A 24,615-nucleotide genomic window follows, 5' to 3' on the forward strand; every position below is an offset into this window, starting at 1 on the left:
CAACCAAACCACTTTTGTAAGCATCAGACCTGCTTATCCAACTGCCTCCCAGATGGCTCCACACAAGCTAACTGACAATGTGTAGTGGGCTGCAAAGGGAGATGAACTGGGCTTGAGGTCATTGGACTAGACAGACCACTTCTCCAAGTTTTAACCATCCCATAACAGTCCTATTATCTATTTGCCCAGTTGTTCAAAACAGAAACTGGGAGTCATCCTTAGTCCTGCTGTGAGTTATACCCCACCTCCACTCAGTCACCCACTCTTGGCTGATCAAGCTTTTAGACATCTCTGGATCCAGTCCGGGTGGTACAAGTTTATAATCCCATCAACCTGGGAGGCTGAGGCAGAAGGATCAAAAATTCAAGCCCACCTGAACTACAAAGTGAGCTCAAGGCCAGCCTAGCTAACTTACTAAGATCAGATCACAAAATATATTTAAAGTCTGGGGGTACAGCTCAGAGGCAAAGTGCTTCATCAGCTTGCTTAAAATCCTAGTTTAAACCAGGCAATGGTGGCGCACGCCTTTAATCCCAGCACTCAGGAGGCAGAGGCAGGCGGATTTCTGTGAGTTCGAGTCCAGCCTGGTCTACAGAGAGAATTCCAGGACAGCCTCCAAAGCTACACAGAGAAACACTGTCTCGAAAAACAAACAACAACAACAACAACAAAATCCTAGTTCAATGCCCAGTATACATACATACAATACATTCACACGTATAGAGTGTGTCTCTAGAATCTGCACCCTCAAATCAGGTCCAAGCTATTACCAACTCTATCTTAGGATCCTAGTAGGCTCCCTGTCTCCCTTTATCCTGCAGTCAACCATTCTTTATTGACTAACAAGTCTTTTGAAAATTCCAGTCACCAATGCCCAAAACAACAACAAAGAACCCTGTTCCTTTTTGAGTGTTTACCTATGTAGCTATTATTAGTCCTGCTTCACAGCTGAGGTCAATTGGCTGTATGTGACCTTGGGTGACATACTTTTTGTTTCATGACACAGATTTTCTCTGTATAGCTCTGGCTATCCTGGAATGTGCTCTGTAGACCAGGCTGGCCTCAAACTCACTTCTTAAGCTTTTGGATTTCAGATACTCATGAGAATAAAAATCACAACCACTGCTGGAAGCATGAAGTGAGATATCTCCATTTACAGGGAGTGTTTAGGGGAGGGAGAAATACATGTAGTACACAAATATTAGCTGCTATTATTAATTTACCCAAGATTACACAGCGAGTAAGTGCCAGGCCCAGATTCAAGCCTAGGTTTTCTGATCTGAGACTAAATCTCTAAAGTCTCTCTATTCAGATTCTTAGGAAAAATTCACAGCTACCTCCTGCCCCTAAAAATAAAGCCTGTGCTTCTTTCCCAGGCCCCTGTCCTCTCTAGCAACTGTGACCCCTCCTGCCACACTCAAGGTTCTTAGCATCTGGACAGCAAACTCCATCCCTCCCATACTCCTTTCTCTCTATCTCTCTCTCTGTGTGTGTGTGTGTGTGTGTGTGTGTTGCTAGGTTCAAGCTTAGTATATTAGGCAAGCACTCTTCTGTTGAGGTACACTGCCAGCCCCCTCTTTTCACTACTCTTAGCCTAACTAACCCCCTCTCCTTTTTCTTCTGCCTCCCTAACTTCTTCCAGGAAGCCTGCTCTGGGTTGGTTCCCCCTTTGTGGCGCCTCTATAGCTTCCTCTCTCTGATTCTCAAGGCCACATAGCTAAGTTGTAGTTCTCCAGGGTCTATCTTCCCACCAGTCTACACCCTCTGGGTCCTGGGGCCTACTTGCCTGCCCACTACGTAATTTCCTGGGCCCTCCACCAGCACCTGAGCATCTGGGAGATGAAGGAAGAACGGGCCGAGTGTGAAAGCAGGGTTGCCCAGTCTTTGGAACAGGATCTTGACCTGGTAGAAGGGGTAGATCATAGGACACAAGTCTGGGTCTACCCTGACTCCCCTGCCCAACCCAAGACTCTTCACTTCTCACACCATATGCATGGAGCAGGAGCTGCTTCCTGGGACTGGGACAGGGTGGAGGGGTCCTAGCATTTCCGATTCAGAGTATAGTGGCTGTTCCATCCATTGTCTTCCCTGGCAGCAGCTCTGCTGCCACTATAACCCTATACTCAGGAACTGTTTGTAACACTAACCCATACCTCTCCTTGATGTTAAATGCCATGGAGAATGTATAAAGGACCATTTCTGGGGGAGGCAGTCTCTCTCCTGTTGGGGGTAGATGGAAAGGGCTGATACCCCACTCCCACTCCCAGCTAATAGTGAGGAACTGTCTCAACTGTGGGTGCTGGCTGCTAAGAGACAGGAGCCTTTGCTCCTGTCAACTCTGCAGTGTTCTGGGCATGGACAAGAATCCAGGTTCTAAAGGTTATGAGGTGTGTAGCTCAACAGTGAAGAATCTTTTTATTTTTGTTTTGTTTTTTTTTGTTTGTTTTTTGTTTTTTTTTTTTTGGTTTTTTTTTTTTTTTTTTTTGGTTTTTCGAGACAGGGTTTCTCTGTATTGTTTTAGAGGCTGTCCTGGAACTCACTCTGTAGACCAGGCTGGCCTCGAACTCACAGAGATCCGCCTGCCTCTGCCTCCCGAGTGCTGGGATTAAAGGCGTGCACCACCAACGCCCGGCTTTTTGTTTTGTTTTGTTTTTGTTTTTGTTTTTCGAGACAGGGTTTCTCGGTATAGCTTTGGAGCCTGTCCTGGAACTCGCTCTGTAGACCAGGCTGGCCTCGAACTCACCACCTGTCTCTGCCTCCCGAGTGCTAAGATTGAAGGCATGCGCCTCCAACGCCCGTCTGTGAATGGAATCTTAACTGCCAGCACTAACCCAGTTTTCATAGACCCCCAATAGCTCATGTGTGCCGAGACTAATACACCTGTGTGACACGGAAAGTACGACTGACGGTGCTGTCTGTCCATCTAGTGCAGTGGTCGGTCACGTTAGCCACAGCCTCTCCGAGTCTCTGGGTCCAGCCCGGCTCAGCTGTAGGGCTACACATTAGACTGAGGTAAACAGAAGCTATAAATAACCCAGGCAAAAGGGTGGCTGCGAGGGAGAAGGGGGTCGCGAGCAGAAGCCTGTCCCTGTCTCCATGGCAACTGCCCCAAACCTAGCTGCTGACGTCATCAGGCAGCCGCCAACCAGAACTGGCAATGAAGAGGGGAGGGGGACCTGCTGTGGCCTAGGACCCCCACCCCACCCCGGAACCGGGTGGAGACTGCTTGTTGGCCTCACTTCCTGCCAGCCTCCTCCCTGGTCAGCTGGTCACATTCCCTGTCCCGCCTCGCGTTCAGGGAGCTGGACAGCCTCCCCCAGCGGGGTCTGGCTAGGACTCGAGTCCCAGCGGTGGCGGATTGGGAACGCTCTGACTCACCCTCGCTTTCCTCGCCTGCTTTTCCACCTAGGCTTAGCCTAGTCCAATGCTCGGTCCCTCCCTCCCACCCAAACCCAGGCCCCGGTACTGCTCATCCCGCTCTGCTGCCCACAGGACCCAAGACCGGGTAGAAGGTAGACGAGGGAGCCCTGACAGACCTTGCCTGGTTTTCCCCCTACCCATCCCCAGTATCAGTACTGGGATGGTGGATAGTGCAGGGGCAAAGATGCAGATCCAATTCTTGCTTCTTCCCAACACAGCTGTGTGACCTTGAGGACCAGGTTAACCTCTCTGACCCCTTATGTACATCTGCCAGATGGTCACAGACCTCCCCAAAAGGCTGCACGTCAGCTGAATGCTGCAGACCCAAGACGTACGCAGCCACAGCACCGTTATTATTATATTAGACTGTGCACACACGAGTCCAGCCTGCACATATATATATATATATATCAGAAGTGATTTGGAAGAGCCGTTGAGAGAGGTCAGTTTCAGGCTTAACTCGGGATAGGAGGACAGAGGGTGTTGAAGCGGACTTACTGGGGCTCTAGTCCAGGTGAACAACCCCTTCCCCAAACCAGTTCTACAGGATGCTCAGTTCTGACTGTTTGCCGAGTTCCCATAGCAGCTTCCATTTCCAGGGACAGGGTCTGGTCACCGACCTCCTCCGGCTTCAGCTTTGGTTTGGGTGGAGAGTGTGGCCTCGGGCGGGCTCAGTCACCTCGGGCCTGGCCCCAAAGCAGCTTAGGTCGGAAGGGCCGAGGAGACTAGGTCATCTGGGAGGACTACTGCACCCTGTCGCCCCCTTCCCAGTCCCAAACCAGCTTCCCGTCGCGCGGTGGGCAGCGCAGGCTCGGGGGAAACGCCAATCCCAGGCCCAGATAGGCGCCTTAGGCTCGCCCTCGGGCCTGCCCACCGCGGAGCCCCGGGGCACGGCCGCCGCGGCCTGGCCGCGGAAGGGAAGAAGGCGGCGGCGGCGGGTGCGGCAGACCCGGAGGCGGCGGCTTTTGTGGGGCGAAGCTGCGTCCTCCGCGCCCGGGGTGGGGGTTGGGGGTGGGGAGGACAGACACCGCGCGATCCGGGTCGCGAGAATGGGGTGAGGCGGGACCCGGTCGCAGATCCGGGAGCCGCAGGGCGGCGCGGGTGCGGGAGGCACGGGATCCACCGCCCGCCCCCTCTCCCGGCCACGGCCTTCGGACACGGCGCGGACACTCACATGGCTGCGCTGGGCTTCAAGGACCTCGCGCTGTCGGTGCTCTCGGCGTTGCCTGGCCTGCTCGCGCCGCAGCTGCCGCTGTCGCCGCCGCCGGCGCCTGCCCCTCCCTCCGCTCCGCCGCCCCGCCCCGCCGGCCCCACCTCCTGCGTTCCCACCGGCTCCCGCACCCCTAAGGGGCGCCCACAGCTCGCTCCACCTTCGCGGGTAGCCGGGCAGAGTGGTCTGCCTACCGTGTCAACCAGCTCGTGGGAGGGGAGACCTTGGGGCACCCGAAGGCGTCTGCGGGAACCGGGCAGCTTCCTGGGAATCGCTTGAAGGTCTTAAAACTGGGTTAGGGGGCGCTAGGGAAACGTTCCTACTTGCCTCTTACCCAGATCTCTGATGTTCTAAGGACCTCAGGCCCCCTTCCTGTCACCAAAAGCAGGTTCTTGGAGCTGACACTGAAAGTTGGGGTGGTTGGAGAAAATGGTTAGAGTCTGGAAAGGACACAAGGCAGGCCGGAAGCCTAAGCATTCCACAGCTTCTGGGTAGAAGCTCTGCCCTTCATCCCTGCCCGCCTTTTCAGCCACCTTCAGTTTCCCACTGTAAGGGTGAGTGGGCTATCGTTTGGCTAATAAATCAGGGCTCATAGCCAGGCCATGCGTGCGTTCACCTCTCGTTGGGTACTGCTTTCCGGGGAGTTACAGATTCCGCTGCTCGGATATAAGTGGCTAACATGGTAAGATGGGAGCACACATTGGCCATGCCGGCCAAAGCCTCATGGTCTCCAAAGCTGGGGCTGGAATGCTGGCCCTTCCAAGGAATGGGTTACGGTTGAATAGAGAGCTGCCCTGACTGACCTCCCATAGGGTAAACAGGCTGACTCCAGCCCTCTACCCCTCCAGTTAATCAGATGCTACTAGCGCTCTCCAACCCTTTGTCCTCAGCCTCCTGTTTCCTGACTCCTGTAGCACCTCATCTTTTGAAGTATGTCAGGCATACTCAGGGATGGTTTGATGAATTCTAAAAGATCCCTGGATTTCTCACCCTGAACCTGGTTCTGAGGGTTAGTCTCACCAACTCAGTACGGCAGACACGGAACTCTAGGGATGTCAACATCTTCATCCTCCCAGCCTCTTACCAGAGACACTCTGAGCCTCTCCCCAACACTCCAGTCTTTCCCCCCAGAACACTTGCTTGTTTCAGAACCCTGGATGCCCTTGTGAATGTCCCCACCCCATGCCTAGTTCTTTTTTGTTGTTTTATGTGCATTGGTATTGTGTTTGCATGGATGTCTGTGTAAGGGTTTCAGATCCCCTGGAACTGGAGTTCCACATAGCTGTGAGCTGCCCTGTGGGAACTGAACCCTGGTACCCTGGAAGAGCAGCTAGTGATCCTAACCACTGAGCCATCTCTCTAGCTTCCCTCCCCAGTTCTTATAACTGGGTAGTTTGTCCTTAATCTTGTAAAGTATTGCCTCTACCCAGGCACCCGTTTTGGTCGGAGGTTGAGCCTCTCTGGAACTCTCAAAACTGGTAACCCTAGGCCTCTGACTATCTCTGAAGTCACCCCTTCGGCAAGACATTCTTCAAGTACCTTCTCCACAGATAGCCTCCCCTCTTTCCACTCTGTCAAGCTTCTGACCAACTCCTTTCATACCTTGTATTAGCACCAGGTAGCAAGCAAGCCATGTGCACTTAGGGGCCCTGTGTATGAGATTAAGGGACCTGACTGTGGTCTCTAAGCATTGTGGGGCCAGAGATCTGAGAAGAGCTTGTCACCATTGTCCTGGCTTGTAGGGGAGTTGAAGAACTATTTATTGAATGAGTAAGTGAATGAGCAAGTGTCAGTATCGGTTCTACTATCCTTCCCTTCCTCCCTTCTTGTCTTCTTCATTTTTTCTATACACTAGGCAAGTACTCTCCTATTGAGCTACTTTGCCTTTGGCCCACTGAGACAAGGTCTTGCTACATAGCCTAGGGTAGTCTCAAACTCACACTATTCCTACGTCTGCCTCCGAAGTCTAGGACTGAGGGTATGTGCCACTATACCTGGTTTCTAGTCCTCCAGTTTGTACCCACTTAACACTTTTTAAAAATATTTATTTATTTATTTAATGTGTTCTGTCTGCATGTATGCCTTCATACCAGAAGGTATCAGATCCCACTGTAGATGGTTGTGAACCACTATGTGGTTGCTGGGAACTGAACTCAGGTCCTCTGGAAGAGCAGCTAGTGCTCTTAACCTCTGAGCCATCTCTCCAGCCCCCCACTTAACACTTTTTAAATTCTTTCTCTTCTCCTTGCAGTTTTTTTAAGTGGAGATTTTTTTTTTTTTTTTGGTTTTTCAAGACAGGGTTTCTCTGTGGCTTTGGAGGCTGTCCTGGAACTCGCTCGGTAGACCAGGCTGGTCTCGAACTCACAGTGATCCGCCTGCCTCTGCCTCCCGAGTGCTGGGATTAAAGGCGTGCGCCACCAACGCCCGGCCTTAAGTGGAGATTTTAAGGCTGAGAATAAAGCACAGTGGTAGAGTGATTCATCGCCTAGAATGCACCTGGCCATGGGGTCTATCCAAAATACTGTAGGGGGGAGGATTATTCAAAGTGGAATTACATGATTTCTGTCCAGGCCAGTCAAGGCTACATAATGAGAACTTGAACCAAAATAAAAAAATAAATAAAATTAAACAAAACAATTTTTAATTATTTTTGTATATAAATAGTGTTTTTCGTGCCCGACGACCTAGGAAATCAGAAGAATGGGTCAGATCCCCTGGAATTGGAGTTACAAGTGATTGTGAGCTACTGTGTGTGTGCTGGGTTCTCTGCAACAGCACCGAATGTTCTTAACTTCTGAGCCATCTCTGCAGTTCCCCAAGTCCCCATTTTTAGTGGATGATTCAATCACTATTCTCACTTTCAGCCTCTCTGTCCTGTCTCTGTCCATTGTCACTTGCTCCTATGGTGACCTAGGTTACTATGTTTTTCTGCTATCCTCAGTCTACTTTTGTCACCAAAAGTTAGTTTCCACTCTTCAATCCAAGCAATCTTTTAAACCATAAATTCAGGCCAGGCATTGGTGGTGCACACCTTTAATCCCAGCACTCGGGAGGCAGAGGCCAGCCTGTGAGTTCAAGGCCAGCCTGGTCTACAGAGTGAGTTCCATGACAGCCTCCAAAACAATACAGAGAAACAAAGAAAAAAAACCATTAATTCAGTTATAGGTTCTCCTACTTGAGGTTTCAGAGGATCCTCATTGCCATCTAGACTGTGATAGGGCCTTAGAGAGATCTGACCCAAGACAGCCCCTGTTCCTTATCTCCCGTCTACATCTGTGCTTGACCAGCTTTTCCTGGAGTTCCCAGCCTCTGACTGTGACCTTTTTCCTAACCTATCTTCTGTTTGGTATGCTTTATCTCCCACCACATCCCCTTGGAAAACAAATCCAATGCCACCCCTCACTGTGTCCTCTGGTTTCCCAGTTATTCTGTCTGGGCATCCATCGCTGTGTACTGTTCTTATCTATAGCCGGACCTGTGACCAGGAGGGGATTGGACCGCAGTGATGAGATGGTACCCTCTGAGTTTACTGGGCCCTTCTCCCTTCCCAAGAGGCATTGAAGGAAGGGGGCATCGGAGGGCCATGGAACGCTAGAGAACTTCCAGGCCTCTCCCCAACTACTAGCAAGCAGGCCTTGGACAGATAGAGCAGAAACTCACTTCACAGAGGGGACACATGAGGCTAAGAGAAGGCAACCACTTTCCAGGTCATGTGGTTAGGAAGGGCTAGGTCTGAGTTCCCTGAGTCATGGTCAGTTTTGCTCTGCCTGATTCAGGCACCCAGAGCACTGGCTTTCAAACTGAAGGAAACATGGCTGGAAGAGCTCACATTCATGGAGGGGTAGACTTTAGCAGAATCAGAGGGTGGTAAGGGCCCTAATGCATGGTACTGACTGCTCCATGTGGGAAATTATGCATTCAAGTTAAAAAAAAATCAGAGGCTTCCCTCCTTTTGCCCCACAGGTTACAATTTCTTTCAAGATTTGTATATTTACTATATATAAAGTGTTCTGCCTGCAGGGATGAATGCACGCCAGAAGGAGGCACCATGTGGTTGCTGGGAATTGAACTCAGGACCTCTAGAAGAGCAGTCAGTGCTCCTAACTTGTGAGCCATCTCTCCAGCCCCAGTTACAACTCTTTGAGACACAACTTCTCCTGCTTCCGTGGAAGAGATAAAACAGAAACCTCCCCCTACCGTGTTTTGATGATGTCATTTATTCATTGGCCAGATATTTACCAAGCTTTCAGGAAAATGTTCAAGAACATAACCACCCACCCAGCTTGCAGGGACCAAAGTTAAGGTCACTATCATTCTTGTCCCTGGGGGCTCAGGATCAGAAGAGATTTTGTTCTGATCTCTTGAGTTTTTGCATCTTCTGTGTCATCAAAACTGAGTGTGTGTGCACGCGTGCGTTCGTGTGCGAGTGTGTGTGTGAGAGAGAGAGAGAATTGTGCGTGTGTGTGTGTGTGTGTGAGAGAGAGAGAGAGAGAATTGTGCGTGTGTGTGTGTGTGTGTGTGTGTGTGTGTGTGTGTGTGTGTGTGTGCTGGTAAGTGAATATAATTAGGAAAGGGTCCTTAGTGTGACATGTTGGAGGTTCTTGTCAGGTGGGGAGCAGGTCTTTGAGGTTCATGTGAGATAGGATGGCAGCAGGGCTCAAGGAAAGAAACGAGGTGTGATCTTTTTTGCTAGAGAACAAAAGCCCAATCTTGAGGAGCCTTAGGCGCTGAGGGAAGGGCAAGACTTTATCCTTAGAATAATGACAACCTTGGTTTAAGCTAGGGTATTTTAGGGTCATATCATATCTGTGCTCAGCAAAGGTCACCCAGGCAGTAGGATGTGGATCACAAAGACCTTGGTACAATTTCTAGGTGAGTTGATAGTAGAGTGAGCCTAGCTGAGGGTAATGGGGAAGGAGAAGAACAGGAAAAACTAAAGGAAAATTTGGAAGGCAGAATGCAGAAGTTGGTGCTTCAAGAGCTCTGGAGAGAAGGAGGCAAAGGCTTTGGGCCTTTGTGTTTCATTAGCGAGGGGAAGCCTAGAGAATTGAGTTACGAGGACAATGACATGGTTAGTTTAGGCAGGAAGCATCTGAAGAAAAGTTCCCACAAGGCAGCTGGACACATGGGTAGAGGAAAGAGGAATCTAGGCTAGAGACAGCTTTTGGAAGAGACGAAGGTCAATCATGTCAGTAAGATGTCTAGTGAAGGTTAACATATGCCAGTAAGGTGGCCTACTAGAGCTCTTCAATGTATGGTGGCGATAGAAGCAAGCTCAAAAGGACTAAGTAGGGGGCCATTGCCCTTACCCACATCCATTTATTCTCTGGTCCCTTCCAGCCCCAACCTAGATCTTACTTTGTGTGTGTGTGTATGCAGGGGGTGTTTCAAGACAGGATTTCACTTACAGCCTTGACTATCCTGGAATTCACTCTGTATACAGGCTGGCCTCAGACTCACAGAGATCCACCTTCCTCTGCTTCCTGAGTGTTGGGTTTAAAGGCATGGAACACTACTGCCCAGCATTAAGTCTTACTTTTTATCATGTATGTCAGAGATGATGGGTCAAGCATGTTCCTATGTTCAAGTTCCAGCTTTAGCATTCATTCCTCCCTTGTGGTTCTTGGAGCAATTTCTTTCTGGTGCTTTAACTATACCTATTCATTCACTTATTAAAATTGAAATTTGATAGCTGGGCATGTAGCTCATTGGTAGAATACTTGTCTAGCATGTAAAAAGTCCTGTGCACTGTCCCTGAATCATTAAAAGAATGTAATTTTCAGACTGGAGAAATAGCTCAGTGGTTAGGAGTACTGACTACTTTTCCAGAGGACTGAGTTCAATTCCCAGCAACCACATGGTGGCTCACAGCCATCTATAATGGGATCTAATGGCCTCTTCTGTCTGATGCTATTTTCTGTGGTGTAAGAATACATGCAAATAGAGCACTCATATACATAAAACACTTAAGTAAATAAATATTTAAAAATTAGTTGGGCAGCCGGGCGTTGGTGGCGCATGCCTTTAATCCCAGCACTTGGGAGGCAGAGGAAGGCGGATCTCTGTGAGTTCGAGGCCAGCCTGGTCTACAGAGCGAGTTCCAGGACAGCCTCCAAAGCCACAGAGAAACCCTGTCTCGAAAGACCAAAAAAAAAAAAAATTAGTTGGGCAATGGTTGTGCATGCCTTTAATCCCACACTCAGGAGGCAGAGGCAGTCAAATTTCTATGAGTTCAAGGCCAGCCTGGTCTTTAATGAGTTTCAGGACAGCCAGAGCTACAAAGAGGTATCCTGTCTTAACCACCCCCACAAAAAAAGAATATAATTTTAGGAGGCACATCATTAAAAAAATGAGATACACATTTTTTTCCCTTCAAATTTTGCCACGATGGACCTGATGCATGAGTGGATACTCTGAAGAGAAGGGGAATTGACTTGAGGGTTTCAGAGTAATGTTGTCAGTATTATAGAATAGCAAATACAAGCTTGTTTCCCTCTGCCTGTTAGCCCTCTTTGAAAAATTTCCTCCAAGGAAACAGTTGTTCAAGAAGGAAAAGATCAGCTGAGTGGTGGCGCACGCCTTTAATCCCAGCACTTGGAAGGCAGATGCAGGTGAATCTCTGTGAGTTTGAGACCAACCTGGTCTCCAGAGAAAATTCCAAGACAGCCTCCAAAAACTACAGAGAAACCCTATACTGAAAAACAAAAACAAACCGGGCGTTGGTGGCACACGCCTTTAATCCCAGCACTCGGGAGGCAGAGGCAGGTGGATCTCTGTAAGTTCGAGACCAGCCTAGACTACCAAGCGAGTTCCAGGACAGCCTCCAAAGCCACAGAGAAACCCTGTCTCGAAAAAACCCAAAACCAAACCAAAACAAAAACAAAAGACAAGATCTGTGTCTGAAAATGTCGATTACTGAGGGGATTCTTGAGGAGGTCGTGACTGCCTGTAAACACTCCGTGGTGGCAGGAAGGGCAGGCCTGAGTAACATCAGGGCTGGGTGGCAAGTGAGAATGTTATATTTTTTAATGTGTTGAGAGTTTGAGGTCCCTCAACACAACAAGCACAGTGGGTGGAGGAAAGTTCCAGAACAACCGCATCCGCATCCATTGCCCATGAGAGCTGACAGCACCTTCCTGTGTCAGTAGACCATCTTGTCCCAGAGTTGTAATTTCTCTTGACTGAATTTTCCTCTTTGTGTTTACTTATACTTTGACAGATTTCAGTGACCTTGGCACTGGTTTGAAAAGCAAACATGGTCATTACTTATCCAGACTGGCTTCTGCACTAGAAGGTGTAAGTCTCTAGGCAAGTAGGGGACTCGCCCAACACACCCAGCTGTGTCTGTTGTGGTCCTTGTTGGTCCAGTTTCAGGCCTCCAGGGGGAGCAGTGAGTGATGGGGGGTGGAGGGGGTGCTAGTTTAGTATGGGTAAGGGGTGGGGTGACTGTGTCTCTCTGGAACTGGGCTGGGCGTCCTTCCTTCCTTCCTGACTCCTTTCTCCTAAGGGACAAGTGGGAGGAATGTCCTTGCCTCTCCCAGGTCATGGGATGAGCTGTTCCCCTAGGCTCCTTTTAGGCCAGGCCTCTCAGTAAAGGCTAAGGAGTATGGCTGGCAGTTGTTTCTGTGTGTATCCTACTGTTAGAAATCTGACACTGACATAGCAGGGAGGGCTTGGTGGAGATGGGAAGTGCCCCGGACACCAGGCATCTGGCAATCCCTTCCTACCCTGAACTGTGACTGGCCAGTGAGGGTCCCCAAAGTGACCCCTGCCCTGTCAGGTCCAAGCCCAAACACAGAGTGGGCCTTTGGTGCCCCCGTGTGGGAAGTATCCACAGTGCAGTCACAAACTTACCCATGCCAGGAGTGCCCCATCACCTGAGTCCTCTGTCCCTGACTGGGGTGTACAGTGTACCGGCTCAGTTGGTGGCAGTCCTTCTTACACTCAAACTGGGTCTCAGCTCAGGCACCCTGGGACACCACCACCGTTAAGATCTCCTCCACAGCCCAAAGCATCTTCAGGAGGGGCATACTCCCTGCCCCTTCACTTCCTAGACCTCACTCCTTCCCATCCCCATCGTTCCCTTTTTAGAAGATCCTTTTGGTTTCTGTAACTGCTACTCTAGGATTTCTAATTACTTCTCTCCGACTAGCCCTTTTTCTGGTGCTTGGAGGCTGGGTCCCCTTCCCTCTTTCTTGGTATCCCAGCAACTTCCAAGACCTTACTTCTGAATCCACATAGCACATAGTCTTCTCTCTCTCAGTGCTTTCACTCCAAACAGAATTGATTCACTTCTACAATGCAGAATTGATCTCATCTCTTCACAACTGTGCCCTGTGATCATTCCTCTGGCACTCAAGTCATTATGCTCCAAGAGAGCCTCTACCTGTACTTCCCTGCCCTTAGCTCTGTATCTGAGACTTGACTTCCCTAGTCTTCAGGGGTGGATTGCCTCTGTAGCCTGGACCCTGCCCGTCCTCACTTTCTCACTGGCCCCTCATCTCTGACCAGTTCGTCCCTAAGAGGGCCTAAGTTCTGCCAGACTGGACTTCCCGTTCTCTAAGTGCACCCTTTCTGCCCTCTCTCTTCTTGTGCACCTGAATGCCCTTTCTGGTTCCTCTTCCTGACTCTCACCTGTCTACCTGGTAGGTCCCAGCTGCAGTGTCAGTGCCTTTGGATAGTTCCTATGGACTCCAGGCTTTGCCAGGTTCTTTTCTTTGCCCCCAAGACATCCTATATTTGTTTCCTCTATCGCTACCATGAACTGCCTGTTCTTACCCTACTCCAGGGCCACATTTAGGCTGAATCACCTGACTGCCCAACTGTCTATACCCAGAAGACCAAGATATAAAAAAACATGGAGTTTCCTGGGGCAGTGGGGCGCACGCCTCTAATCCCAGCACTCCGAAGGCAGAGGCAGGCGGATCTCTGTGAGTTCCAGGGCTGCCAAAGATACACAGAAAAACTCTGTCTTGAAAAACCAAACAAACAGCAACAATAACAAAAAAAAATTGAGGAAGGCCATGATTTCTGGTCTTCACAGTAAACCAGTGGCCAAGTTAATCTGCGATCCAAGACTTACCTTTCCTTCCTGGGCTTCTTTGCTCCCCAAGATACCATTGTGAACTGAGTTAGGATCCTTGAAGGCCAGAAAAGACTTGACAAGAAGAGAATTGTTCTAGGTGCTCTTGTCCTTGGGGGACAGCAGCCATTAGCTCAGGTTCATTAGAACCCAGGGGGCTGTCTCACAATGCCAAGGGAGCTGGTATTCAGTGACCACAGGTCAACAGATCTGATGACGTCTTAGTGAGACTCCCTTTTCCTTCAGGGCTATGCAGTAGGAATGCTGGCAACATGTCCTTCAGGGAGGGCCTGAATTCCAAAAGGGTGCTGGTGGCAGCAGTTATGGTTCCCAGGTTAATTATTTCTAATGTCATACAGAAGAGAATGTGCTGAGTGGGACCTCCCCCACTTAACCTTGGCCTCCCCAGACCTATTCTATTACCAGACTGAAGTTTAAGGTCATTTCAATATCCCTCAGGCCTCTGACCATCATTGTGCTCCAGTATCATGGGTGCTCTCCTCTAAGAATTCAGGGTCCCCACCTTGGGACTTCGATAATGCTGTGTCCTCTGCCTGCCCCACGGGTGGACCCAGCTCCCTTGCTCAGAGTGCTCCGTAAACAGAGTCAAATTTCTCTGTTAAGTGAACCAAAAGTGTCGAAGAGAATGCCACCTGGCACTTAGGAGGTGCCCCCATTCTACCCTAACAAAATTACTAAGCAAACAACCAAAATAAAATACAAAGGATTCGCCGGGAGTTGGTGGCGCACGCCTTTAATCCCAGCACTTGGGAGACAGAGGCAGGTGGATCTCTGTGAGTTGGAGGCCAGCCTGGGCTACAGAGAGAGTTCCAGAACAGCCTCCAAAACAATACAGAGAAACCCTGTCTCGAAAAACCAAAATAAATAAATAAATAAAATACAAAGGATTCATCCAGTTTTTTTCTTGCGCCTCTGTTCACCGAACTGCTTTCCTTGAACTGACTTCTTTAGAACAGCCACCCAAATCTCCGTCATTGCCCCCTCCCAAAGCTGCTTCTTTGTCACTTACTACAAGAGTGATGGCATGCTCAGTGAGCGCCTGCTGGGTGGTGAGTGGCTCTCAGCCTGGGGCACTGATGTTTTCACTCTCACCTCACCTTGTCTAGACGGTGCTTGTTTCAGACAGCCCAGATGTGCAGAGTCCCTCATCTGAGCTGCCAGGGCTCACTTGCTCTCCCTAGTCTTTCTTGCTTCTGTTTATCTCTGAGTTTCCAGCATGGAACAGTGACTAGACAGTTTCACACTAAAGTGGAAAACTTTCCCTGAGATCCCTCCTTGCTTCCTTCCTGGAATCTGCTTGCTTCCATCTCCCTGGCCTATAAAGCCGGTGACTCATTTAGGCAGCCAGGAGTGCCTTCTCCACTGGGATTTCTCACAGGAAACCTGAGAGCAGCTCAGGAGCTGCTGTTTTCACGCTACCCACACTTGGCCCTGGCTTTTCTTATCTAAAACCCTGATTTGTTCTATCACGAGAGGCAGTAGCGTTGTTAGTTTTTTCCCTAGATTTGGGCACTCTCATTAAAACAGGGCTTTGTATCCAAGGAGCCCAGGGTGGAGCTTTTGCAGACCTTCCAAACCCCTCCCAGATTCTGCAAATCACGGAATCATCTTTGTTGAGGTGTCTACATAATGACAGTCTTTGGGTCTCCCTAGAAATCTAAAAATCTATAGGATTTGTACACACACACACACACACACACACTTTGGAGAATCTATGACAGCTGGGTGAGGGATAGGGTGGGATTGTGGTAGAATTGACAGATGGGGTTCATATCTGGATGGAATGTGCAATGTCTTAGCAAATCATTGAAAGGCTGGGAGAATGTTTGTGTTGAATTCCTGAGGGTTGTCAAAGGCCCCAGTAGAATTTTAAAAATGCTTTATTGTTGCTGTTTTGTTGTTTTGTTGACAGGGTCTTACTAGGTACACAGCTCAGGCTGGCCTGGAACTCACTATATTGCCCAGGAAGGTCTCAAATTCTTGGCAATCTTTCTCTCTCAGCCTCCCAAGTGCTGGGATTACAGATGTGTGCTCCGTGCCCAGAAACATATGTTTTACAAATATATTGGTGAAAGAAGGCAAAGTGATGAATGTGGGTAACGAATTAATAGGATTAATGAAGTTTGAAAAATCACCTTTAGAGTTCACTCTTTTTTTGTTTTGTTTTGTTTTTTTGAGACAGGGTTTCTCGGTGTAACAGCCCTGGCTGTCCCGGAACTCACTCTGAGGACTAGGCTGGCCTTGAACTCACAGAGATCTGCCTGCCTCTGCCTGCTGAGTGCTAGGGTTAAAGGTGTGGGCCACCATAGCCTGGCTTAGAATTTACTTGTTTCTTCATCATCAGTAACACTCTGTAACAATAACCATCAGTTTCTTCTAGTACTAAGGATCAAACCAAGGACTTTGGGTATACTAGTGCTCTACACTGAATTAGATCTCCAGCCCTATGTTCATCAACTCTAGAGGGACCTCTATATGTCAATTTAGTTCTCTGAGAAGCAGAGCTACACACACAACCTGAAGTCAGTTAGCATAGAGTTAGTTTTTGTTGTTGTCATTTTCTGAAATCTGATGAGGAGCACAGAGAAGACAGAGCAGGGTGAGGGTAGGGTAGAGGGGGTGGGGATGAATGAAGAAAAAACAAAACAAAACAAAAGGAATTAAAGAGGCTTATAGGTCTCTGTGAGTTCGAGGCCAGCCTGGTCTACACAGCGAGTTCCAGGACAGCCTCCAAAGCCACAGAGAAACCCTGTCTCGAAAAACCAAAAAATAAAATAAAATAAATAAATAAATAAAGAGGCTTATAGGAATTCCCTCCAGTGGAATTTTGTTTTGTGACCTTTCTCTGTCTTCCTTCCAGGTCTCGGCACCAGGTGAATGAAAAGCATAAATAAAAGGACTTGGAAGAGTGCAGACTGAACATGCTCAGAAGACTGAACCAGGCGTAAAGGGAGAGAGGTAAAGGGAGAGGGGAGAGGAAGAGACAGGAGCCTGGGGCCAAGAGGCCAGGAGGCCAAGAGGGCAAGAGAGAAGCATAGCCAAAAGGGCTGGGTTATATAGGGAAGAGAGCCTAGGGGGAGGCCAGGGAAGCTCAGGGACTGGGGAGGTTGCAGGTAGGGGGCAGGGTATGTTAGCCAGGATGTCTCCATGACAGGTACTGGCAATGCGGAGAGGCTGGCAGACAATGTCTGCTTTGATATGTTAATAGGCACCTCAGCCAGTTGTCCCAGGTTTGGGAGTGTGTGTGTGTGTGTGTGTGTGTGTGTGTGTGTGTGTGTGTGTGTGTGTGTAACAGAGACCATGTGACAGGCTATGAGGAAGTGCCAAAAGGGACGTGCAGGCAAACATGTAGCCACAAGGGGGCGTGCATTTACTTTCAATAAGAAAATACTCAGGAAAAAAAGTCTATTATTACATACCTAGCATATACAAAATATCACTGACTTCCTTATAAAAGTATTACAGAGCTGAGGATATAACACAATGGCAGGTCATTGCCCAGCATGCCTGAGGCCCTCAGCACTACAAAGGAGGAGGAGGAGGAGAAAGAAGAGCCAGTAGTGGTGGCACATGCTGTAATCACACCACTTAGGAAGTGGAAGTAGGAGAATCAGGAGTTCAAGGTCAGTGTCAGCTTGGGTCACAATGTCTCATAAGAACAACAGCAAAAAAGCAATGTGTACTCATTTGCGAAAATCAAAGAAGATAAATCCTTAACTACAGAGGCATGGATAGATGATAAGCAAGCATGATAGAGATGCATTGGTAGAATACTTAATTTCATTTTTTAAAGATTAATTTATTATGTATACAGTGTTCTGCCTGCATGTATCCCTGCAGGCCAGAAGAGGGCACCAGATCTCATTATGGATGGTTGTGAGCCACCATGTGGTTGCTGGGAATTGAACTCGGGACCTCTGGAAGAGCAGGCAGTGCTCTTAACCTCTGAGCCATCTCTCCAGGCCTTAATTTCATTTTTTTAGGTGTGTGTGTGTGTGTGTGTGTGTGTGTGTGTGTGTGTGTGTGTGTGTAGGTGGGAATGTACAGATGTGTGTGGTTGCCTGAAGAGCCCAGAAAAGGGCCCCTGGGAGCTAGAGTTACGGCGGATGTGAGCCTTGCAGTGTGGGTGCTGAGAGTAACCCTGGGTCCTCTGAAGGAGCGGTATGTGCTCTTACCCACTGAGCCGTCTCCAGCTCTAATCCAGTTTATGAAAGGACCCTGATAGGAGGTGTAAAAAAGTTTACTCAGCCAGTTAATGGTGGTGCACACCTTTAATCCCAGCACTCTATAGGCAGAGGCAGGCAGATCTCTGTGAGTCATAGGCCAGCCTGGTCTACAGTGTGAGTTCCAGGACAGCCTCCAAAGCTACACAGGGAAACTCTGTCTTGGAATAAAAAAGTTTACTTTTTTATATGAAAATTTTGACTGTGTATTTTTGTTTATTATTTATTTATGGAGAGAGAGAGAGAGAGAGAGAGAGAGAGAGAGAGAGAGAGAGAGAGATGTGCATGTGTCATGGCATATGTGTTGGAGTTAGAGGACAGTTTCTAGGGGCCAGTTTTCTCCTCCCACCACGTGAGCTCATGAGACTGACTCAGATCAGGCATGGTAGAAGGTGCCTTTCCCCTTTAAGCCACCTCACAGACCCTTTGTTTGTTTGTTTGTTTGTTTTTGACAGATTATCTTGCTATATAGTCTTGACTGGCCTGGAATTTGCTATGTAGATCAGACTGGCCTTCAACTTGCAGACCCCCTGCTGCTGAGTACTGGAATTACAGGATGTGCCATGTTTCTGCAATGCTGAGGACTGAACTCATCAGTACCAGGGCTTTCATACTAGGATGGGTCTAGTGGCAAGGCCAAAAGTAAGAATTGTAAGCATATCCTCCAAGGAACTTGCCTACATGGAAGGCTATGTATAGCTTTCAATCAGGAGGGCCTCTGCCCCACCACAGGTTGAAGTTAGCATAGAGGACAGAATTCCCACAAGTGGCTCTGAGTTCAGAACTCCTTGGGTCCAGGATTCCCATATATATTTACTCAGATATTTTAATAGATGTGGATTTATGTGCAGGAGGCTTTCAAGATGAAACTGGCTTTCTCTGAAGTACTGCCATGTGACACTGAATCCTGGTGCTGGTGTGACTTTGTTTGCCTTTTGGTTTCATGACATGAGCATTCACTTACAGCAGTGGTTTTCACTGCTAAGTAATACTTGTTGATAGTGCTGAACATTAGCTGATAATAAAAAGTTAATTTTTTTTCTTATTGCTGTGACCAGATACCTGATAAGAAGCAATGTTAAGAAAGGAAGGATTTGGGGGCTGGAGAGATGGCTCAGCAGTTAAGAGCACTGGCTGTTCTTCAGGAGGACCTGGGTTCAATTCCCAGCACCCACAGGGCAGCTTACAACTGTAACCCACACCCACACGTAAGGACAATACAATTACACAAACACGTGCACACACAAGTAAATAAAAATGAGAAGAAACAGAAAAGAACATGGGGGGGTGGGGATAGACGTGGTCTCATCTGGAGGCTAATTTCAGCTAGACTTCTTACGGGGCTAGAATCACACCCATAGTTGGTTCCACCACGAAGTAAAACAGCTGCCTTTGCCAGGCGGTGGTGGCGTTTGCCTTTAATCCCAGCACTCGGAAGGCAGAGGCAGGTGGATCTCTGTGAGCTCGAGACCAGCCTGGTATACAAGAGCTAGTTCCAGGACAGGCTCCAAAGCTACACAGAGAAACCCTGTCTCAAAAGACCAAAGCTGCCTTTATTGACTGTGTCCCGCTCCTGGGAAAGGCGGGACTAATATCCAAGCATGCAGGAGCTTGTTAAACTTAATCAAATTCTACAAAGAATGGATATGTGATGTGCAGTGGTGCTGTGACCCCGCACTGAGTGTGGAGGTGGATGGAAAGGCAGTCCTCAGATTTCCCCATGCACTCACGCACAGACACAAGCACGCACCCTTTACTGTCTCTGACACTAGCAGCTTTCAGCCTGTGAAAGGTCTGGGTCCTGCGAGATAAAATAAACAGGAGTGGGCTTTTGGTTTTGTTTTTTTTGTTTTTTGTTTTTTCTCTTACGCATAAGAAGTCATTTCCTGCCTTGACTTTCCTGGATGATGGGCTATAATCTGTAAGCTGTAAAATGAAATAAACCTTTTCCTTCAAAAATTGCTTTTCATCATGGTCTTTATCAAAGCAGTGGAAACCCTAAGTAAGATAGGTACTCGGATGAGGTGGAAACCCCAAATCTTCATACTTTAAAACACCACATCTTTCCTTAGGCCTCTCTCCCAAAAGCCCCAGAGAAAGGAATCATGTCCATCCCGCCTGCGCATACCAACAGCTTTTGCTAAAGCCTTGAGGAGAGGGACTCTCGTCTCTGTCCCACCCACCTTCCTCCTCCCTGCATCCCACCTTTAAAGATCCGATTCCTTTCTAATCCCCAGGATTTAAGTTTTAACAGTCAGTGGGAAACTGGGAGACACTGTGCCCAGTGTCCTGATGTGCCCCGAGAGAGCCCTAGTGACAGATGAAGCCTAAGGCTAGCACCAGAGCAGTAGCTGCTGGCAGGGTTCCTACCTGCAAGCTGGTATTTGCCACCTGATACCTTGATGGGACCCAAGCACAGGCAAGAGTCTGCCAAGCCTGGGATGTGATTGAGCTGGAGTCGAGGCTTGCATGGCCCAGGGTCAGTCTCACCTCCTTTTCTCCAGTAGCTCTGGGACACTGCAAAACAGAACACTGACCATTGCAGATTCTTCGTTTTGGTGAGGACAAAGCCAATCCTGCTCTTCTTGCTGTGATCACTCTTGTGTCCCTGATCCCTGGTCCTTACCTTGTTGATTCAGGCTTAAACTGGCTTCCATGTAGGCATGAACTTGACAGTTTCTGAACCTCATCTAATTATGCAGCCTGTCTCCTACAGGTCAGAGTATACAAAGTCTCTGACATGTTCAGGTGATTGGGAGGAAGACATGGTAAGAAGAGAAACCCTTTTTACAGTAGATCTCAGGCCCCGAAGCCTCAGGCTTTAGGTCAGAGCATAAGAGTTACTGTGAGAAAGGGGATGAACTGTTAAACCGGAAGCAGAAGCCTAGGAAATCATGTTTGGGGAGGTACAGGTTAGATTCTAAAACCAGCGTTTACTTATTTTTCAGAAATGTCATAAACCTTGCATTCATTCAACTAACCAAGTGCAGATACTGCTTCTGAGAGACAAAGGCCCGTCCCTTTTAGTCAGCAGGGCGACACTGTTGAGGGCTTTATCCTTGGATGCAGAGATAACAACCACATAGCTGTCTGCGGGGTCCGCTTTTGGTCAGAGTTCCTTACCCACACTTGCCTGGGATGGCTCTTCTTGGGTGCCAACTTGACCACATCTGGAATTAACTAACCCCCCAAACAGAGGGCACACCTGTGAGGGATCTCTGTTTAGTTTGAGGTAGGTAGGAAGACACACCTTTAATCCAGATCTAATCTGGCCCATGCTGTCAGCTGGAAGCCTCTGTAGCACAGGGAAGAAGGAAGCTCCTGCTCTTTGCCTGCTTGCTCTCACCTTGCTGGCAAGCCCGCTCCTTCACTGGCATTAGAGGCCACTGCTTCAGGATTCCAGTGAATACTGAAGACCAGCCCGGACACCCAGCCTCGTGGACTGAGCAACTACTAGATTCTTGGACTTTCCATTCATAGTTAACCACTGTTGGATTAGCTGGATTACAAGAATATATATATATATATATATATGCATATATATAAACACACACATATATAATGTATATATGTATTAAATGTATATGTATATATACGTGGAGAGAGAGAGAGAGAGAGAGAGATTCATTCATTCCATAAATTGTTACTCTAGAGAACTCTGACTCCAACCCAAGGACCTCAGGCAAGGGAGGGGATTTGAGTAGGCTCAGGCAGTGGAAGGAATCTGGTTCAGTTCCCCTGACATCTGCTTCCTTGCTGAGTCATGTAAACTTTTCTGTAAAAGGAGACTATCATCTGCTAGGCTTCCAGGCTAAGAGACTATTGTTGTCAAGGCTTTTTTCCTTCTTGTCTACCGTCATTCCCCTGTCCTAGGCCATCAACTGAGGAGACATGCTGGCTGAATCCACCATCCCCCAAAGAATGGAATTCTTTAATCCCAGCACTCGAGAAGCAGAGGCAGGCAGATCTCTGTGATTTCGAGGCCAGCCTGGGCTACAGAGTGAGTTCTAGGGCAGCCAGGATACACAGAGAGACCCTGTCTCAAAAAAAAAATGGAGTTGGGCGTGAGATGCCATCTTCAGCCTTTGCAGCAGTGCAGGCTGTAAAGCAAAGTTTGTGGGATGGGACTACAGACAAAGCAGTGATGAGTTTGGGAAGGCTACGATGGAGTTTTAACTATATTTGGGACCCCCCTGGTGGGTCATAGCCCTTTCTAGCTTATTCCTTTTCTAGATTGCCCCAGACACATGCTAGGCTATGGCCTAAGGGAGGAAGGCATTTTTGTATGCTAACATCCACTCTGGCTGCAAGGGTGTTTTCTGATTCCTAACATTACAGCCTTACCTGACTCTGAGGACAGGTCTGCTCTGTTGGGTTCTAGAGAGTCTGGCAAAGATATCAGAGCAAATGCCCTTGAATTCTACTTTTTAAAGGGCTATAATTAGCCAGAGTGGCAAATGTTGTCCTTGGGTGACATTAAAAGAGAGTTGAGTCCTAAGATGCGGGCTGTAGATGGAGGCTTACACATGGAAGACAGGGGAGCTAGTGATTTGGGAAGGTTGTAGAAAAAAGATGTAGAAGACTTTCTCCGTACACAAAAGGTCCATAAAATAGGCTCAAGGCTTCAAGAAATCTACTGCCCATGGAGTTCCAGAAAACAGTCAACCCACCACCCAACCTGGAGCACAGAGGTTGCAGAAAAAGACCATCTGAATTACCTCCAACCTCAAAGTTTTAAAAACTACTTTAGGCTGGGCATTGGTGGTGCATGCCTTTAATCCCAGCACTTGGGAGGCAGAGGCAGGTGGACCTCTGTAGGTTCGAGGCCAACCTGGTCTACAGAGCTAGTGCCAGGACAGCTTCCAAAACAATACAAAGAAACCCTGTCTTGGAAAAAACAAAACAAAACAAAAAACCCTAAAAACCAGTTTACACAAAAAGCAGCCCATGGGCCTGGATTCACCAGGCCCTCCACCTCCCTACTCAACAGCTACAAAAACTCATTCTCAGACCTCCAATGATGGGATGATCTTGTGTACCCCTGGGATCTGAGCTGCTCAAGGTTTAGTGACAACAACCTCTCAGACCAATAGAGATCTGCTCTTGCCATTTTGGGGTAGAACTGAGTCTTTATCCCTTCATTTTCTGTCACTGACTTTTTTTTTCAAGACAGGGTTTCTCTGTAGCTTTGGAGGCTGTCCTGGAACTCACTTTGTAGACCAGGCTGGCCTCGAACTCACAGAGATCCGCCTGCCTCTGCCTCCCGAGTGCTGGGATGTGACTGACTTTTTATAGGAGGTATTTTAGAAGAGGTGATGGGTTGAAAGAGGCAGGAGGATCCTTACACAGGCATCTGGTAGATGACATTCAGACCCTAGAAGGTGTGGGGTCTAGCTCCGGTGGACTTCTCTCTGACTTAGGCTCACCTTCTTCAAGTTTCAATGTGGGTTGGCCTGTGGTCAGGTGGTCTGTGTGTTTCACTGATAATACACAGAACCGGTCCTCATGCATACTGAAGTGGGGTAGCTTCCTTAGAGAATGAAGCAGGGCCCTTTCTGAACTGTCAAGGCTGAATTATGTCCCACTGAGCATCTCTAAGGACTCATGTAGACCAAGGAGCCCAGGAGACTCCAAGTCCTTGTAGTCCAGCTCAGCTCTTGCATGAACTTTGTTTCCTTTTCCTCAGGCTCTTATAAATCCTAAGGATCTGTGTCACCTCTATCAGGCATGGTCCACAGAAGGCACTCAGTGAATACTTCATGAATGAGGATATTCCTCGGCCTGTGATACCTGCAGCAGACACTCCTGTGATACTTCTTGTTCATTGACACCTAGGTCTTCTATGACTAAGTTGTCAGGCTTTGCAGTTAAAAAATGGAGCAAGGGTTCTTAAAGTTCAGCCACATGAAAATCTCCTAGAATGACTATTAAAACTGGAGCAGCTGGTGGGAACTGGGAGATAGCTCAGTTAGTAGTGTTTACCCTTCTCCCATGGGGACCTGAGTTTGATCCTCAGGCCCCACAAAGACAGCCGGGCACAGTGGCTTTTTTATAATCTCTAGAGCTCACTGATCAGTTACTCTAGCCTAATTGATGAGACCAGCATTCCAGTAAAAGACTGTAGACCAAGCTGGCCTGGAACTCACAGAGATCTGGAGGCAGGAGGATTATGAGTTCCAGGTCAGTATGGGTTACACAGTAAGACCACCTCATCAAAAATTCTGGGGGCCAACAATATGGCTCAGGCAGTAAGGACACTTACTGTCAAGTCTGACGACTTGAGTTCGTTCTCCTGGACCTATACGACAGAAGGAGAGAACTGATTCTTGAAATTTGTCCTCTGACGGAAGCAGCAAGTACAGGGTCTGCACCAGGCCCTCTACATAAATATTAATAGCTTTCAGATTAGCTTTTTGTGTTTTTGAGACAGGGTTTCTCTGTGTAGCTGTGGAACCTGTCCTGGAACTCGTTTTATAGACCAGGGTGGTCTTGAATTTACAGAGATCCGCCTGCCTCTTTTGTCTCGCAAGTGCTGGGATCAAAAGCATGCACCACCACTGCCCGACTTCAGTTTAATATTTCTATGGAACTGCTGAATGTGTGAACCAGTAGGTCTCTGATTCCTGTGCCTTCTCATGGACTCTTTCCTTCTTTTGAGT

At 48.3% G+C, this 24,615-nt stretch overlaps 1 protein-coding gene across 1 annotated transcript in view; it reads left to right on the top strand.

The window, feature by feature from the left end:
* The window catches only part of LOC101828730 (agouti related neuropeptide), a 62,708-nt gene that overhangs the window by 28,897 nt on the left and 9,196 nt on the right, over positions 1-24,615 (top strand). The window contains exon 2 of the mRNA XM_021230771.2: positions 16,594-16,691. The gene's annotated coding sequence lies outside the window, so the exon portion shown is untranslated. The remainder of the gene's footprint in view (positions 1-16,593; positions 16,692-24,615) is intronic.

The sequence above is a fragment of the Mesocricetus auratus genome, unplaced genomic scaffold, assembly GCF_017639785.1.
Source record: "Mesocricetus auratus isolate SY011 unplaced genomic scaffold, BCM_Maur_2.0 Super-Scaffold_100062, whole genome shotgun sequence".
NCBI lineage: Eukaryota > Metazoa > Chordata > Mammalia > Rodentia > Cricetidae > Mesocricetus > Mesocricetus auratus.